Source organism: Heterocephalus glaber, unplaced genomic scaffold, assembly GCF_053883595.1.
Source record: "Heterocephalus glaber isolate CG9 unplaced genomic scaffold, H.glaber_assembly_v1.0 deba00000676, whole genome shotgun sequence".
NCBI classification, from domain to species: Eukaryota; Metazoa; Chordata; class Mammalia; order Rodentia; family Bathyergidae; genus Heterocephalus; species Heterocephalus glaber.
This window is the reverse complement of record NW_028258156.1, coordinates 12,893,904-12,910,740: the sequence shown is the minus strand read 5'-3', so window position 1 is coordinate 12,910,740 and position 16,837 is coordinate 12,893,904. Positions and strand designations below refer to the sequence as shown.

Here is a 16,837-nt window from a genome sequence, read left to right as displayed (position 1 = left end):
TTGGCCCTATTGTGGGTGGCATTTGTCAATTGACAGGCTTTGCAGGTAGCAACAATATGTTTAATTGTAGAATTAGCATCACGGATCTTAATTTTAGCATGTCTCAGGAGATCTTGCATTTTTTGAGTGTCCATGTGGGTGGTCCGGTGTATCTTGGAGAGAACTTGTTCTCCCAGTGTTTTAGGCAGGATGACTTTAGAATCAGAAGATTTTCATCACCCGTTGAGGCACTGGGGCGTAGGTAATTGTTTTATCTAATTTAAGTCCTTTTCAGTGTACTGGGGTTTTTCTGGTAGGGCTGCACTTCCCGGATCGGGCAGCTGAGTGGCCAGTGTCAGATCAACCTTTAAAGCTATTTTTCGGGCCGTCTGGTCAGCTAGATTATTTCCTCTGGCAATTGGAGTGTCGCCCTTCTGGTGTCCTGGGCAATGGATAATGGCTAATTTTTTTGGTAGCCAGAGGGCTGTTAAGAGGGCAAGGATCTCTTTTTTGTTTTTAATAGTCTTTTCTTCAGCTGTCAAGAGTCCCCTTTCTTTGTAGATGGCCCCATGGACGTGCGCAGTGGCAAAGGCATACCGGCTATCTGTGTATACATTTAACTTTAGGCCCCGTCCTAAAGTCAATGTCTTGGTCAGGGCTACGAGCTCTGCCTGTTGTGCTGAGGTCCCGGTGGGCAATGGTTCTGCCCAAATGACCTCAGTTTCTGTCACCACAGCTGCCTCAGCATACCTGTGGCCCTCACGAACAAAGCTGCTCTCATCAGTGTACCAGGTGTTGTCTGTGTTTGGCCATGGTTGGTCACTCAGATCTGCTCGAATTCCGTGTACCTGGGCCAGGATGTCTGTGTAGTCGTGAAGCGGAGCCTCTAAGTTCGGGTCTGGCAACAGTGTGGCTGGGTTTAAAGCAGCCGGGGCCTGAAAGACAACTCGGGTTGGATTTAGGAGTAAGCTCTGGTAGTGGGTCAGGCGAGCATTACTGAGCCATCGATCTGGAGGCTGTTTTAGGACTCCCTCAATGGCGTGAGGGGCGGTCACGCATAGTTTTTGGCCTAATGTCAACTTGTCAGCGTCTTTGACCATTAGAGCTACTGCTGCAATCATTTTTAGGCACGGGGGCCATCCTGACGCAACTGGATCAAGTCTTTTTGATAAGTACGCCACTGGGCGGCGCCATGGCCCTAGATACTGGATCAGGACGCCCTTAGCGACTCTTTTGTTTTTATCAATGTAAAGGTGGAATGGCTTAGTAATATCAGGCAAGCCCAAGGCTGGTGCCGTCAGCAAGGCTGTTTTAATTTGATCGAAAGATTTTTGTAGCTTTTCTGTCCATTGAAAAGCCTGACTGTCTCTAGTTGCCTCGTAGAGGGGCTTTGCGAGCTCTGCGAACCCTGGTATCCATAGGCGGCAGAAGCCCGCCGATCCCAAGAATTTTCTGACTTTTCGAGGGGAATCTGGTGTGGGTATCTTAAGAACTGTCTCTTTTTTAGCATCCGACAGCCATCTCTGCCCTTTTTTAAGCACGTACCCCAGGTAGCTTACCTCGGGTTTGTAGATCTGGGCCTTTTTAGCGGACACCCGATACCCCAGCTCTCTTCTGACCATCAAGAGTCTCTTGGTTTCATTTAAGCAGTCTTTCTGTGTCTCAGCTGTCACAAGAAGGTCATCTACATATTGTAACAGAGTTAGTTGGGGGTTCTGGAGGCGAAACTCACCCAGGTCTTCATGTAAGGCCTCGTCGAAGATGGTGGGAGAGTTTTTGAATCCTTGAGGTAATCGGGTCCATGTCAGCTGTCCGTTGAGGCCTTGTTTTGGGTCACTCTATTTAAATGTAAAGATGTGTTGGCTTTTGGGTGCTAGCGGAAGGCTAAAAAAAGCATCTTTGAGATCTAAGACTGTGTACCATCGATGGCTCGGGGGAAGTGAACTCAAAAGGGTGTATGGATTAGGCACTGTGGGGTGGATGTCCATAACCCTCTTGTTCACTTCCCGGAGATCCTGCACTGGCCGATAGTCATTAGAATGAGGTTTTTGCACTGGCAACAAGGGGGTGTTCCAGGCTGATTGACAAGGCCTAAGAATCCCCTGAGCAAGCAACCTCCTGATGTGTGGAGTTATTTCCTTCTGGGCCTCTAGGGCCATAGGATATTGGCGAACTTGTACAGGATCTGTCCCAGGTTTTATTTTTACAAACACTGGTGCTCTGTGTGCAGCTAACCCCATGCCTCCAGTCTCTGCCCATGCTTGTGGGAACATGATGAGCCATTGTTTCATGTCAGGATCAGGAGGGGCCCTCTTCTGATGTAGCAGATATTTATCTTTTAGGTTTATGGTTAGTACCTGAATGGGCCTTCCCTCTTGATTAAGGACTTTTGTGTCCCCGGGTTGGAAATGAATTTGAGCCCCTAATTTAGTAAGTAAGTCCCTTCTCAATAAGGGGTAGGGGCAGTCTGGTATAACCATAAATGAGTGGGTTACTTGGCCCACTCCCAAGTCTACTGTTCTTTGGGTTGTCCATGAATACTTTTTTATGCCTGTAGCTCTTTGGACCCAGGATGTTTTATCAGAAATATGGCCACACGGTTTGAGTAGGACTGAATGTTGAGCCCCTGTATCCACCAGGAACTCAATAGGTCTCCCCTCCACTTTTAGGGTTACCCTGGGCTCGGGGAGGGGTGCCGAACCCCGTCCCCCCTAATCATTTGATTCATCCGCAGCCAGAATAGGGGTCTTGGGGCATCCTTTTTTGCTGTTTCTTTTTAGGACAGTCCCTGGCCCAGTGTCCGTATTTTTTGTAATAAGCACATTGATTTTTTCCCAACTGGGGGCGCTCTCTGTGTCTCTCTTTGTTTTTTTTTTTCATCACAATCTTTTTTAGTCTACGTTCACATTCTTTCTGCTCTCCCGCAGTGGCAGCCAGAAGGATCCGAGCTAAGTTTCGGGTCTGGCGGTCATCAGCTTTTTTTCGTTTCTCCTCTGCGGTTTTTTTATTGTTATACACTTTCTCTGCCACTGTCACTAAGTCCTGAATATTCTTTTCTCCTAACCTATCTACTTTCTGTAACTTTTTCTTAATGTCTGGCGCCGCCTGGTTGACAAAATGTATTATTACAGCTGTCTTTGTCTCAACTGCTTCTGGGTCCATAGGAGTGTACCTACGAAAAGCTTCCTGAATTTTTTCTAGGAAAGCAGCAGGGCTTTTATCTAACTTTTGTTGTACATTTTCTACCTTAGCCAAACTGGTGGGCTTTTTCGCCGCTGCTCTGAGACCTCCCAATAAAGTCTGGCGATAGACTCGAAGTCTCTCCTTACCTTCTGCCGTGTTGAAGTCCCAGTTAGGTCGGGACAGAGGAAAAGAGGTGTTGATGGTGTCTGCATTGGTGGTGGGTTGACCACTGTCACCAGGAACCAATTTTCTGGCCTCATTCTGGATTTTCTCTCGTTTCTCAGTGGTGAACAGGACCTGCAGAAGCTGTTGACAGTCATCCCAAGTGGGCTGATGGGTAAACAAAACGGTTTCTAACAGGTTAATCAAATCTCTAGGGTTATCAGAAAAATTGGCGTGTTGTCGGCGCCAATTATAAAGATCACTGGTAGCAAAGGGCCAGTAATGATGAGGCTGGTTTTCATGTTCATCGGGGGCCCTATTGCTCGCAGCGGGCAGACAGTTGAGTCTGCCGGTCCTGCCGGCGAGGCGGCGCGCCGGTGACGAGTATTTTGGGCGGGACCATTACGGTTGTCGGCGGCGCCCGGGGCGGGCTCCCTAGCCCCGGCTGGGACTGGGTCACCTCCTCCAGCCTGCTGTGGCGGAAGAAAGGGGAGGGAATAGGGGGGAGGAAATATAAGATCTTCTTCGGTCCCTCCCTGGAGGACAGGGTAAAGTGGCGCGGTTGGCTTGGTTTTGGTTTGTTTTTTATCCGCGCGCTTTTTAGGAGCCTTTTTATTGGCCGTCAGGATTAACTCCGGTTGTTGTTGTTGTGAAGGCAAAAAGAGCTTAACCCATGGGGGCGGGTTAGAAATCAGAAATTTCCAAACGGCGATGTAGGGTATCTGATCGGGGGGGAGGATGGCTTTACGAACTCTGCGAATAATCTGCAAATCAAAAGTTTTCTCGGGGGGCCATCCTACCCCAAGGGTGGGCCACTCCGAGCTACAGAGGGTGATGAACTTAGCCTTTTTAATTTTTAAACTTAGGTTACGAGCGCTCTCTCTAACTTTCTTGAAATGATCTTTCATGAGGGAAAGGGGGTAGTCACAGTCTGTCCCATCGTCTCAGTCCAAGTCAGTATAACACACAGACAAACACAACAGAAAAACACGCGAGACAAAATCGTCCTCCGCCTGATCGGAGGCAATGCAAATGGGACGACGGCCTCCTGCCGTGCCGCGGGAGCGACCCGCACCGTCCCTCCAGGAGTCTCACTGACTCGTACTCTTGGGGCACTCCGTCCCCACCAGCGGAATCCGGAACGTCTTTCAGGATCCCGGGTCGGCGGCCCTTGCAGCGCGTCCGCCTAGACCGTCTGCCGACCTTTCCAGAAAATAGGCCCAGACTTTACAAACACAAAAAACACTCACCAGCCGGCGTTGACCCTCCGGTACGGGAGTCCTGAAGGTCTTGGGGTCCCGGACGAGCCCCCAAATGTTGTGCCCAGATCGCGATGTCCCAAAGACCACCAGGAGACCGTTTTTGATGTAAGCACACGAGGGTCGTTTATTTAAGCTTAAGCAGGGACTCTCAATTGTCACCGACGCAGCGGATCGAGATTGAGAGCCCCGAGCCTCGAAACTAGCAGGGTTTTTATTGAGTATACAACAAGCTTTGGTTGTTAGTAGCCAGGTGATTGGTTAATACTAAATACATATGAAGTGTAGGGTTTTGATTGGTTAGGCTTAGGGGGGGTTAAGGGGGTTACGTATAGATTTTTGCAAGGGAGAAGGGGGCAAAGGTTAGTGGTCGACTGTCATAAGCTGATGGTTAGCAGATCCACTGACTAATGGTCACATCTATCTTTTGTGGGCAGTTAGCCATTAACTGCTTACCTTATAGATAGTGTGTCCGGAATGTCCTTCTTGAGTACACAGATGGCTGGGTAATAAACTTAGGAATTTTGAGTGGATAAGCACAAATTTGAGAGAACAAAGGAGACAGCTCCAAAATGGAGTCACTCTGCTCCACATACCCAACATTTTTATGTTGTTAAATACTCTGCAATGCATGTTGTGGACATTCATGTATTGAATAGACCAAGAGTTCAACAATTATTTGTTCTGATCTTAACATTTTTTTAATAGAGTGTTCTTTTGTAGAATTTACAGATTAAAATTTTTAGTGAATATAAGTGACAAAATCATATTTTTATGGTGTACAAAATCATGTTTTGAGGTAGATATATGCCTTGTGAAATGGTTACTACAGTCAAGCTAATTTAGCATATCCATCACCTCACATACTTACAGCAACCCTAAATTTCGCTCACTTAGACACATTTTATAGTAGCACAAGTAAAAAAACTCTTAAGTCAGAAGAAAAATGTCCAGCATCTCATTCCCAGAGACAGACCGGAAGAGTTAAGTGAACCTCATTCTAGACACAAACTGTTTTGAATATAAAGAATTGGCAATACCATGTATTCTGTTTTGTAGCCTTCTGTTTCACTTAATGGAGTGTACTGGAGACCTTTGCATCTCAATGAATTAATGCTGGCATCATGGTCTCTTCATGATATAATTAATAATTTTTTCTCACTTTCCATTAGCCCCCCCTTGCATCCCTTCCTTTTGTCTAGTAATAGTCTCTCTTCTACTTTCATGTCATCATTTTTAGATTTCACAAATTAGGGAGCAAATTACATCCTATAATTTTATTCTATTTCTTATTGTTGGTCTTTGAAAGCAAACTTCTGTTTTGAGTGCAATATCTGGCCTGACTTTATTTCCTGTGTCCTCTATAAAGATACTTTGACCCTTAGTTAAGCAATAGTTTATGTTACTGATTCAAGATCTGGTTGGGTTAACACAGGATCAAAGAATATGTTTGTTTTTCTTCAAAAAGCTTCATAACATAAGCAAAGAATAAAATGTGCACTAATATTTTCCTTCATCACTTCTTACCACCACTTTGCTATTATTCTCTTTGAATTCTGAAAAGCTGCTAAAAATTACAGATCTTACAAATTAACACACTATCTAAATTCAAGAATTTCTTCCCCCCCATGATTACATAGTAATATTATTAGATACTCCTCACTTCTTCACACTCCAAGCTTGTATGTATTCTCTAAACTTCTCTATCCTTATGAACTGCATTGGGAGTGATAACAGGGTATCTTGCAAGAAAATAAAGTCCTCTTCATCCATGATGGTAGTGTCTTTTTTCCACTCACTTTTCTCAGAGTTTCTTCACTTGTTCCCATTTTTCTCTAGATTTCTATACTGCTTTTTCCATTGCTCATCTCGAAGTCTCAATATAATAGTGAGGCCCATTCTATTTATTTGTTGCAATATCCGTTACCACTGACAACCTCTTTATTTCTGGTGTCATTGCAATGGGCTTGACATAGCTTCTCAGTTTCTTGTGAGATTAATTTACCATGCATTCAGGATGTTAAGATGCAATTAGATGGGTGGGTAGAAATTAATAAGGGGGTAGGGTACCAAGACTTTTGTTTCCATTCGTGGAGGGGACTTTCAGGAAAAAAATAGTCAAGAGCTGTATGTCAAAAGTATGTTTTGAGGTTATTTGTAGTTTGCTACCTGAGCTTGTGTTTGAGATGGGCCTGCACTAGTGCAGAGACAATGCTGGCTTCTCCTAAACCTGCATTCAGCATCGCAGCTCAGAGGTGGGGCTGTGGGGATGCATTTTCCAAAGGTCCCTACATGTTATGATGTCTTTACAAGTGCATTGAAACATTTTTCTGCCTTTCTTTTAAAAATAAAGCAGCTGTATTTTGAATAGACATTTGAAGACAGTAAAGTATTAAAAATAAATAATTAAACCCCTCATAAGAAAATTGAAGAAAATCCACATCATTATTCATGAAACACTGAAAAGCAGCAAGCTGTAAATAAGTAAATGATTAATTAAAAATTTTACCCGAAACCTACCACCTTGAATTCCACCATCAGTAACATCAGGCAAAACTTATACCAGACATTTTTTGATGCGTGTGTGTGTGTATGTGTGTGTGTGTGTGTGTATTCTATTTATCTATCTCTATTATGTAGAAGGACAAAAAACATGGTTTTAAAAATGGAATAAAATGATAATGCTGTTTTAAAATAATGATTTCTCATTGAATTTTATTTCCATTTAATAGAAGGAAAAAATGAAGTGAAACTGGAGAAAATGGTGCCCTTCAGTTAAAAGTTTCTTTACCATAAAAGGCACCATGTGCTAAAGAATCTCAAGATTTTTTTTTTCTAACACAATTTAGGAAATTGTGTGCAGGAAACTCAAGTCAAGATGTTAATTTATTTTTTTGCTCTGGGAGCTGATGAAATGATGTCAAATTCTTTTTGCCCTGTGCCCTTGGAATGAATTCTAGACCCAGTAGGGGGCAGCCCTGAGCTTCTGCTTTTTTCTGGAGTTCTAGACCCATCAGCTAAGTTGGGAAGGCAGCGTCCCTCTCTACCCCAAACCAGTGACCAGGTGACAGTGACATGTCAGAACCCATATCAGGTCGGAGTGGACAGAGTTTGATTGGTTATTTCCTCTCTCAGTTGCCTGGCAAAGTAGTAGACAATATGAATTGAATAAAAAGCTAAAGAGGAGTGATATCTGAATCTACCCTCCACCATGTGTATTTGACCTTTATTTGGCCAATGGCTAAATCCAGGAAACATCAGGAAGCTGTAATTTTCCCAAGAGGAGGTTGGTAATAGAGTCATCCTGTTGACGTTTCATCATTAAAGGTCACCATGTATTACATATCAAGGAGGAATGTGGTTCCATCCTAAGGTTTGATTTCATCTGTGTAGACCCTCAGAGAGAGGGGAAAGGATCAGATATTCCAGGCAGCCACTGAAATCTTGCAGGACCTACCTCCCTGCAAATCTCCCAAAATAGAGAAGTCAGCAGTCACTCTCCAGTCCTGGCAGCTGGATGCAGAAATCAAAGACACCAGCCAAGTGGCTGTAGGATGTTGTATCTTTCCATTCTTGCTCAAGATGGTGAGTATTAGCAATTTAGCATTGATTGTATCAGCAGGGCTTTTCTGAGGAACATAAAATTTCTATCACAATAGGTGGGAAATCCTGAGTAAGATCATAACATTAGTCTTTTGTTTTCCAAAAAGTAGTAAGGGATCTTCCAATTCAGAAAGAAAAAAAAATGAATAAAAATTTCTTTTCAGCAAAAGACTAGTAAGACCAATCTTGGGAAAGTAACTGATTCTAATAACAGCATTAGTAAGTGCTTTAAATCCATGGTTTCATGAACAGTGGCATCAGTCTGTGAGCAAATGTCATGGGTGAGAAGATGAACAGCTCCGGCTTTGGGAGGGCAATGCCTTAACTGTATTATGTTGATAATTGCATAACAACAATGCAGTTAATTCTACTGAACAATGGGTACATTGTCTGCTCATAATAAGGAAGTAAACAGTTTCCACTGCTGCCTGCTCAAGTTCCCTAAACACTTCAAAAACTTATGGGGACATTAAGTTTTATGACTATCCAGAGAGTTGGATTCCTCTGCTTCTGAGGGTGAGGTGGGGGAGAAGCAAAACAGAAGAGAAAGCCGATTGAGTGATCTGTCTTTTCCACTTCTGTGATGTTTTCACTCGCATCCTCCTTTGCACTTGCATAACTGGGGAGTCAGGACAGAGTCACAATCTCTATTTACTTTCCACTTGTGTAACAAGTAACAAATGATGAATGCTTATTGAGGGGCCAGAGAGTCCTCAAAGACAACCCTGTCCAAGATGAGAAAGAAGTGACTTCACCCTTGTGGATTTTAAGGTTGGTTAGTGAGATTAGTAGAGCCTTTGGCTAGGGCTTGTTTTTCCCCACTCTTGAGCCTTATCTTATGGGTTCAATTCAATGTGCCATGAAGTTTTTCCACTTTGAGTGCTGGGACACAATCTATTCCAGTCCCCTTGTGGTATCTTAGGACTGACCCCTCAGGTGGTTCTTTTTCCTGATTTGTGTGATTTCTCCTCCTCACTCATGGGAAGATCAGAATTCAGCCGAATACTCAAAAGAGACACTCTGCACATCAGTTGGTGTGACTCTCGGGAAATGCAAATCTGAAGAAAGAGTAGGTGGCAAAAATACTGCTGGATGTAGTTAGGAGTCTGGGGAGCAGGCATAATAGCTCAGTATCCTCAAAAGTCTCTTATTATGTGGTAATCTTAATATCGTCTCCTTAATAATTCAGCAAATTATCTCTTTATTAGCTTTTGTTGTAATTTAATAAGTCTCTAAATTACAAAGGAGAATCAGATCATGTGTTGGTCAATCTTGATGTTAACCATGATAAAGCTGTTTTGTGCTTATTTTCTATCTGGAAGATATAATTACTTTATAAAGAAAACTACTTCTCTTTATGAGTTAGTGTATTTTTTCTTTCTTCTTTTTTTAAATGTTAAACTTAAATTCTCTTTGTTTTATAAGACCAATGTCAAATACCCTCACTGATAATGATAGATATTTTCAAATTTTTACAGTACTTATAGCTATTATTATCCAATTATACACTTGAATGGCTATTTTCTCGCAAATTTCTTGACTGGAAAATCCCTCTATTTTTCTTTTACATTTTTTCTCTTCCCTTTAGTCCACTAAGTTGAGAATAGATGCTTGTTAAGTACTTTGTTATCTTGAAATTAGTTCTGAGTGTATAAAACTATAACTCCCTTTCCTCACTCTAAATGCTACCACCACAATCCAATTAATAGTTCAGAAAAGGAGAGATGGAAAATAATTGCTTGTGAAGGACCACACAAGAAGTTAGGTATGAAAGTAAAACTGGACCTTAGAGTCTCAAACTCAACCCTAAATTCAAAACAAAAAGTCACACAGCCTCCATCTATATAATTAGATTAAGAAAGCAGTCAGGAAAGCAAAGCTGGCTTGTCCTAAAGGAAAGTCTGTGACTGTGTTCTTTGTAGAAAGTAAAGACTGTGGATCTCATTACAATGTCCCCAGCCCCAGTGCTGGAGACACCAGTAGTGTAAACATTCTCCAAGGGGAACGTGTACTTTGGGGTAGGGGAGAGAAATCCTGTCTGGCCACCTTGGATGGAAGTCTCCTCTACTCTGTAGTGGCTGGTTGTTTTGTTTTGTGCAGACAGCTGAGAGTCATTTCCTCATCTTTATTCCAAACGAAGCCGGACACTCCCTTTTCATTTTTGAAAAGTAATCTGTGTGAGCAGGGAGCTGGCATGTTTACCCAGTGGGCTCAGAGCCGGTCACAGGCCGCCCACTTTTGTTGGTCCTTCCCCACTCTGTTTCCCAATCACCCCTGCTCCGAGATGGCCAGATAGGAAAAGCTGCCAGTCGGGATGCCAGGACTTCAAAGGGCTCTATCACAAGTGCACACAAAGGCTTGTCTGTTCAGCACTTGGCTGGAGACGCCAGGAGCTTCCAGGCAGACAGAGGATCTGAGGTTTGTCTTCACTTGACTTCGCCACCGTGTGGCTGATGGAGAAGGTCTTTCCTCCCTGTCATGGCTCAGCTGGAGTGAGCAAGACTGCAGTGGAAGCGCCTTTCCACCTCAGAACTTGCCTCCATCTTTAAATGGACAACTAAAGTCATCTCTGCTTCTGGAATTAATTAAATGATAGAATTTCTCAAAATGAATTCTGTTTTTCCATTAATAATGCTGATACACTGGGCCATGGATCTTAGAGATAAACATTGTAGGTAACTTTTTGATAGTCTAGGTTTTATGTGTCATAAAACAGTATCCCTCCCCCCAAAAAACATTCCAAGTGAAACATAAATTCTGGTTAAAATCCTCGAGAGTCTTCTCTTAATGTTCATTCCTTTGGTAGTAACTTACTTTGAGGATTTGAACAGTGCTAGGCAGATAGTGTTAACTTGTTAGCAGCTATTGGATGCTGGTAGGAATGTTTCTGGGTTGTTTCAAAGTACAGGTTTTGAGGACAAGTATGATGGGGCTGGAAGATGAGAAGGCACAATTATGAATGAGAGGGAAATCAATCTGAAGGCAGAAAGGGTACTGGACCCTACCCAAAGGGCGGGATCAGGATTGAGAGTGGGTGCCAGGATGCGTGTATGTCTGTTCACTCTGGCAAGAACATGTACCATGAGATCTACTCTCTTAACAATTTTAAAGTGTATAATCCAAGTGTGCTAACTGTGGGCAGATCTCTATAACTTGTTCTTGAAACTTTATCCCATTGAACAGAAACTCCTTTTGCCCTGATGCCCAGCCCCAGCAACAACCATTCTGCTCTGTACTTCTAGGAGTGTGACTATTTTAGAAACCTCAGGCATAAAACATCATGCAATGTTTGTCCTTCTGTGATTGGTTCACTTCACTCAGGATGAAGTCTGAAGGCATTGTACTTAAGGACATTGGTCTCTGGCTCAGGCATAGAGAGGATGAGCCCCTGAGACTGAGTCTTTCCTTAAATTGCACCTTGGGGGCCATATTTGCCTTATTCTAGTCCCATTATCCTCTTCTAAAACAACCAATCTCTTTCTGTGTCTTTTACCCAAACGATTTCTGGTTCCATAGAAGCAGCTATGGGTGTGGCAGTGTGTGGAGGATGAGGGTAAAAAGGGGCCCTGAGTTGTGTGATTTCAGGTGATTCTGGTGACCTTCTTGAGCATACTTTTCACCTTGGAAACAGAACTAATATTTACTGTCTATTTTATCTGTCAACAATGGTGAAAGGTCTGAGATTTTTTTCTGGTAGTCTACCCTAAACTCAGAAATTATCCCATCCCAGCTTCATGGGTGCTGGAAGAAACCAGGTAACACCTGGGCCAGAAAGAGGAAGCTGTATTATCCACAGCAAGAAGAGTAGCTGGGTGCCAGCATTTGTGTTGGTTTTATGAAGTCCAGTTCCCTGAGAGTGATGGAAGGGGACCAGAGAATACAGGCAGAAGATTGGATTATGGGAAACAAGCTTCAAAGGTGACTAAAATATTTTATAATAGGCAAATAAAAGGCCAGCCCTTGCTCTGAAGAAAGATAACATCTTTAGCATATTTGACAGTATGCCTGCTCGTTGCTCCATTGGGATCCCTTGCATATTTGCTTCCAGAGGTTTTTTTGTTAATTCGAAAGAAAAGCAAACCACTCTCTTGTTTAAGATTCTGTTTTTTGGGATGTTTTGTTTATACACTGCCAAAGTGAACCCTAAGGAATGCAGAATTTGGCACCTGGAGGCAAACTGCAAGAACATAACAAACCCTGGTGTGGTTTAGTGGTGGGGGTGCTTGCATAGTGAGGACTCAGATACTGCAGGCTGGAGAGTTGATAACTCTTGTCTGGAAGTCTTGCCACCTACTGTCCTTTGGAATAAAAACCACACATGGATTGGAGCTAGAGTGCTGGTGGAAATGGTAGGAAATATCAGAATGTTGGTACATGTTGGCTATTTCTTGGCATTTTCAGCAATGTCTTATAAGAGTGGGAGATGAGCTCAGACTCCTGGAAGTCAGACTTCAAGCAGAGACAGGAAATACCTTGTTTCTTAGGTTCTCTCTGCCAGCGGTCCCTGGAATAAATTGTCAGTGAATCCTATAATTTTAGATGTTGAAGCTGAGAAAAATCTCCTTTTCCTTTATCTCCAACTAGATCTGTTACAAGTGATGGACACAAAGTATCCTCCTCAGGTGGGGAGAACTTTGCCTCCAAACCTTATTTGAAGAGCTCCATACAGACTACAGGAACTAGATTGAAAATGTAAATTTAGCTTTCTTATTTTCCCATTTAAATCTGTTTTTTTGAAATGGTGTTTACTCATGTGAGAGAGTGGGCAATAGGTAAAGAAGAGAAGACAGTAAATAAAAGATGAAAGTTACCAGGCTGAAAATGTAAACAGAGATAAGATCTTGGTCATTTGTATATAAAACTAGTTGGAAACAAATATACCAGAAGCACTAAGGTTTGAGGGATGATATTTGTAATGAGACAACAAACTTGGTGTCTGGGGCCCTGTGACAATGAAACCCCTGTAGTGAACCTGGTTCCCTGTTGGAAGTGGGCTGTTCAAGCTGTGATAACCCTTCCCCATTATACCTTCCAGGACCTAGTTCATGAACATGGAGAAATCTCCCAGGAGAAAGGCAAAGGGCACAGAAAATTAATGTTTTTCCAGAAAGTAGAACCAGAGGCTACAGAGGGTCAACCAGGGACCTTACTCCAATGCCAGGGCTGGGCATTTTTTCAGTTCTGCTCAGCTGGATTTTATAAACGCTCTGGGTCATGTGTGTGGCAGGGTTGCCATTCTTCCCATGGGAGATTTTATTACACTCAGCATGAAGCCTTTTCTGCCAGCGCTCATCGAGTGTATTGGAGGCAGAATTCATTTGTGGGTCACCAGATTAGGAAGCACAGTATTGTGACCTGGTGGGGGTACTGTACAGCCCCCAGACAGCCCGCACTTGGAGTGGGATGCACGTACCTGGGGACCATGGTGGGTTGTCTGCCCCAGAGAGGAAATGGGCTCCTTGGTAGCAAAGGAGCAGACGTGGAAGGAGTCGAGTATCCAAAAGTACAGATCGCAGTAGCGACCACTAACTGCCTATCCAAAATGCATTTTTCTTCTCTTTTCACTTAATAGACCCCAAATTCATTTTGAGAATCTGTTTGCTCAGCTAAAGGAGAATATTTCTCAGTCTCCCCGGAGCCTTTTGCAGCCATGTGACAAGGTTCTGGCAAATGGGCTGCAGGAAGTACATTGTAGTTGCCATTTGGGATGCTGAGGATGAGGCTCCTCACTCTAAATTCCTGGAGTGAAAGATCAGAGAAGGGAGGGCACAGACGGTCGGAGGAACTGCCCACTCAGCCTGGGGCTGCAGAGCCCATACTTCTTTTACTTCATGTTTAAGCCATTGTTAATTCCTTTCTTTTCGTATGCAGTTGAACCTAATTTTGATAATTACTAACTCTCTACAAATAGGAGGATAATATTAACATCCTAAGTCAAGGAATCTGTCAGAGTGGATATCTTAGTATTTTTAATAGAAACAAAGTAAGTTTCTTTTATTCATTAAAAACAATCTTGACAAAGGGGTTACAAAGTGTTTTTAATTCTGATCTGACCTATGCTGCTAAACCTTGACCAAACCTACAAGTCCTGCATTCCTATGAGGACAGTGCCTCCCATACTCACTGGCTCTGGAAGGTAATCGCTGCATCTTGCTGGTGGTCCAGTTGTAGGCTGAATTATTTGACTCTACCTATTGCAAGCACTAATTGGACCAAGGTGGGAAACTAACCGAACACTCTCTGAGTGTTAGGGTGCTTAGTGGCCTATGACTGACATATTCTGGTATGAAAGGATGATCTGGGTCATTCCGCATCTTTCTGTCAACAACCTGAACTATGAAATGAGATAGATATCAGCAGGCACTGAGAGATAAAGCTAAACTCACCAGAAATGGTCAGACTCAGGCTATGATGGCTCTGTGTGAGTGAAGAGAAGATGGAAACTATGAATGGGTAGACGCGTAGGTGAGTAAAGGAAATAGGGCAGAAGATGAGGTTGCTGCCAAATATAGTACAAGAAGAGAGGAGAGGCACAAGGGAAGAGGGGAGGGTAACTAGGGTCTTGCAGATAGAAGGGTATTTGACCTCTGGTTGCCAAGGTCCCTGCAGCCATGGAAGAATCAGTCCTTATTTCTCTGTGCACTGTGAGATTGAGTTCTGGGGTCTTCTGCCTCCTTTACCTTTTGTCCTCCCCCATCCATCCCTCTAATACTACATTACCCAACTCCTTTCTCTTGTCTGAAAAGCCTAATTAGAGCAACTGTGACAAAAATATTTGTGCACTTCATTGCCCAAACATTAGTATTTTCATATCACTATAAATAATTTTGAATTATTTGCATCCTATTTAATTTTGGAAAGGACCAAACAGAGGTAATTTGTCACATTAAAACCATTGTTAAGGGGCTGGGGATTTAGCTCAGTGGTTCCAGCGCCTGCCTCGAAATCGCAAGGTCCTGAGTTCAATCCTTGGTACCAAACAAAAACAAAAACAAAAACAAAATCAAAAAACAAAACCATTGTCAGAGAAGACAGTTAAAATGAAGTTAGATAGAAGAGAAAAATCATTATAGAAAGATTCTAAAAGGAGATGAGAGTTTAATGAGGAAAATGGGTCTACTGGACACTTTCAGGCTGGTGGTGAGCACTTTATGTGTGTTATCATCATTACCATCACCACCTCCATCTCCACCAGCAGCAGCAGCAGCAGCAGCATCTTGATAACCTCATCAGCAGATGGTCTTCTTGCCCCCAGTATACAGATAAAACATTGAGACCAGGAGGTTTATGCTTTGAAAGGCAGAGCCGGAGATTTGATCTCTGATATCTAACCGTAAATCTACATTCTGAATCACCATGCTGTAGTGGTTGGCTATTTACCTTGAGACTTTTCAGTCAGCCTTCCCAACTGATACAGCGTGTGAAACTCTGGCAAAGAGCACAGGTAGTGTTGTCAGAACTGCCATCAGTCAAGCTGTTGGCCTGGGAGCCGTATCACTAGGAACCCAAGAAGACGTCTAGGGTCTGAACCCGAGTGGCCAGTTGAGGGAATTCTTAGGACATCCTGCAGGAAAGAGGCAAATGGGCCTCTTTAGAGAAATAATTAGAAAATTATCATTCCATACTCCCTTAGCTTCTGGGGTCTTAGGGTAGAAATGAAACTCTGGTTACCATGAGAGGCGATGGGTTTCTAGTCACCAACACGTGCCCCTTACCATGAGTGTGACTTCAGGTCAGTAGATAAAGTTGTTTGCCTCTGTTCTGCATCTGTAAGAAGGGATTCCATTGAGAAAGAGTTTCACATGTATTTCATAAGACACACATTTCATAAGTATTAAATGATTTAATGAAGTTAAGCCCTTGAAAGAGTACCTAGCAGGTAGAAGTAGCTCAATAGATATCAGTGGTCGTCATGGTTACTGTTCTCTTCCTCTGTCTCCAGCTGGCAGATCCAGGGGTCAGAGTTTCCAGTGGATCCTGGCAGGGCTATGTGGTGGGCGAGTGGGGACAATGAGCATCATCTTTGCCCCTTCAGAGTTGTATGACTGATACTATTAATAAATCGAGACCTGTCTCACCTTGGCTTGGATGCTTTTCCACATTCCTCAGTAAGAACAGCAACTAACATCTACATATTTAGTGAATGCCCAGCACTTAAAGTACCTCACACAAAACATGACCTCTACCACAAACTTGCAAGGTAGGTACTAAGGGTAAGACAAAATTGGAACTGTTTTTAAGTTATTACATGAAGAAAAAGAAAAGAGGCATTTGCTCAATTTGAGGTCTGTGAAATCAAGGAGATTCTGTTTTTTGCTTTTTTAAACAAAGTAGCTGGGCAGAAGGCTGGCAGTACAGATGGTGCTGCAAGTATAGCTCAGAATGAAAAGCTGAATGAAAGCACAAGTTCATGCATTGGTACACAAAACCCAGGTAGCCTGAGAACATTGGTGTTTGCTGAGAATATAACTGGGTTAACAGGGACCATTTCCTTCCGCCTCAAACTGTTTGTCTTATTTGGGCTTTCATTTAACTACTCAACCACAAAATTCAAGTCAGCCTGAGAGGTAGGGGATTCCTAGAAATGAATGTGAGCAGTGGAGGCAACATGAATACATCAAATATGTCATCTTACACCTGCTAGACATGAA

The 16,837-nt window shown here is 43.0% G+C and overlaps 1 long non-coding RNA gene across 2 annotated transcripts in view; it reads left to right on the top strand.

The window, feature by feature from the left end:
• Window positions 1–16,837, top strand: part of LOC110348120 (uncharacterized) — a 152,410-nt gene that overhangs the window by 90,265 nt on the left and 45,308 nt on the right. The window contains exon 1 of one of the 2 annotated variants that reach the window (XR_015449364.1): window positions 8,844–8,957. The exons of the other annotated variant lie outside the window; for it this stretch is intronic. This is a non-coding gene — a long non-coding RNA (uncharacterized LOC110348120). Of the gene's footprint in view, window positions 1–8,843; window positions 8,958–16,837 lie in introns of those variants that run through there. 2 annotated transcript variants of the gene reach the window in all.